The following is a 2506-nucleotide window of genomic DNA, read 5'->3' as shown; positions in this document are numbered from 1 at the left end:
AACGTACCCTTCACTTTCGGGTTTGGACTTCTACTTCATCCCTCAAGACACCAAACACTAAGCAAATGTCAATAATGTCACATTTCCTAAATTCCTATAAGGAATTATAACCACTTTACTGTTGCCGGAATAGGCAAAGTATGTTGGAATTCTAGGGCTTCCAGGCGACTAAAGGAAAAAAAGGGCCCCAAACAGATGGTTAATACGGGCATAATAAGGGTGCCAGGGGAGCCACATCAGTGGTAGACTTCACGTCTCAACCTATACATATTTATTGTTGCAGTTAAAATTGTCCAGGGTTAAAGGCCATGGTCCAGTAAAACCATCAACACCTAGCCATGTCTTTTGGTGGGTATTGTCAAAGGTTTGTAAAGCACAACACCACACACAAAACCATCCTTCACTGTCTAGAGAAAAACAGGCTATACATGCTGGTGGTGAACTGATTGAAGGCATGTGACCAGCAATCACCACCTAAGGCATGTGAACAGCAATCAGTTCATTACTGGACTGGTTCAGGCTTTCAAAATCTTCTTCATGTTATGCATTCTGACTGTCTCTAAGGTCCTATTTGCATGTGAAACATCATGAATGGATCTTTCACAGGTACAGTGTAGCAGCAATTTATGGCTGCACATTCTTCATCTGATGAAATCAATTTCATTTGATGAGGTCAGTTTTGGATAGGTGTGGCCAGGGCGCAATTATGGGGAGGGGATCACAACACTTTAGCCTGGCCTAGAGATTCAAGGATGTCCATCCTGGGCTGCAAGCTAATTAGCATGAGGAACAAAAAACGGATACTGAATTAACTGGGTAAATTAAATACCTATTTAAACGGTAAATACCCAGTAAATACTGGGCTCAAGCTTGTTTATGCAAATATGTTTCCTGGTAGCTGTGATGGGTGTCTTGAATTTTTAAAACTGTGTGAGATTTGTTGGAACCAGTTAGAAGCAGTACTAGAAAGAACAAGCAACGTGGTGAGTTGCTGAGCCAGGGCTTTCTCTTGAACGAGGAGAACACTTGTTGAGGAGCATCATGGGAAACTGTAAATGACTTGTAGTATGAGAGATAGAGAGAAGCATTCCACTGTAAATACTGTTACCCTGCACATGCCCGATCTCGTCTGCTCTCGGAAGCTAAGCAGGGTCAGGCCTGGTTAGTACTTGGATGGGAGACTGCCTGGGAATACCAGGTGCTGTAGGCTTATACCATAGTCTTTCGAGACTGAAGGTTGCCAACCAGTCCAACAGTGTTGGTTAAGACCTGCAGGTATTTAAGACCTAAACATGGGCAGGGGGGAGAGAGGGGGAACCAACCTGAGAAGAGCGGAAATTCTCCACTTCTGTCCAGGTTTTCCAAACATAGGCTCTAGTACCAAACTCTAGCCAGCCCATCAACAATGCAAACTGAAAGGTCACACCAGATGGCAAATTAATGGGGGAAACACCAGCCTGCATTGCCCTTGACCTTCTCCACTGCTGCTACCATCTCCCCTCACTCTCCCTGGGCTTGGAAAGGAATGGTTCAAAGCCATCACTCTCCTCTCCACCACACTTCCTCTTTTGCTCGATTCCTGTCCCCTTTTTGGTGCAGCAGCAAGAGCAGGGAGCATGGAAAAAGAGGATGAGGAAAAGATATGGGCAGTGGTGACACTTTTTGCACCTGGCATCTGCTGGCATGCCACCAGGTTAAGGCGGATAGCACTTAGCACCATCTCAGTGGTCAGATCAGGTGTTGTCAGGTTTTGGACCAGTTCTAGCTGATTTTAGAAGACAATCTAGCTGGAGAAACTGCACAGAATCAACAACTCTTTGCTTTCTTCATTCCTGGCCCCTATCCTTTAGCACAGGAGTCTCCATCTGGGTGTGGCGCAGCAGTGCCAGTGCTTTCCATTCCACACTGCAGCCCCCAAGTTTTGCTGCCAATCTTTTCAGAAACTCATACAAAGCAGCCACTTCTGCTACTTCACAGCAGGCTCTGATTTTGGGGCAGAAGAGGGGGCCTGGCATGAGCTTCTGAGAAGACTGGCAGCAAAATGTGTGTGGGGGGGTACAGTATGGAATGCAAACCCCACCACCACCATGCCGCCATTACTTGGATAGGTAATTTCAGCATGCCAGACCTGGCCCACAGGCTGCAGTTTGGAGGCTACTGCTTTAGCATCAGATGTTGATGCAAGACATATGCTGACTAACATGGCTTGCTAGAAGTTAGTAGAGTTGGGCAGTTTCCAGGGCCTTAAACTATGAAGGGGCCCAATAAGCCAGAAGATAATACCACCATCTTGACTGTCAATACCTATTTACTGGGCAGGCTCTTGCTCAAATGGGAGTGTATCTCTGGCTCTTCTGTGACAGTGTAAGGCCTCTGGAGTGTTCTGGACGTACCAGGGCGCAGACCAGAAACACACAGTGCCAAACCAGGGATAATTTAAAAATCTAGTTACATGTTGCACATAGAGTCACAGTATGACTCTAAATTTTTCTAAATTGCTCCCTGA

General features: G+C 46.0%; 1 pseudogene; it reads left to right on the top strand.

Moving 5' to 3' along the window:
* The first annotated feature begins 1087 nt into the window (after positions 1-1087).
* Positions 1088-1210, top strand: LOC136646332 (5S ribosomal RNA; annotated as a pseudogene).
* The last annotated feature ends 1296 nt before the right edge of the window (positions 1211-2506 follow it).

The sequence above is a fragment of the Tiliqua scincoides genome, chromosome 3, assembly GCF_035046505.1.
Source record: "Tiliqua scincoides isolate rTilSci1 chromosome 3, rTilSci1.hap2, whole genome shotgun sequence".
In the NCBI taxonomy this organism is placed as follows: domain Eukaryota; kingdom Metazoa; phylum Chordata; class Lepidosauria; order Squamata; family Scincidae; genus Tiliqua; species Tiliqua scincoides.
This window is presented reverse-complemented; position numbering and strand designations above follow the sequence as displayed.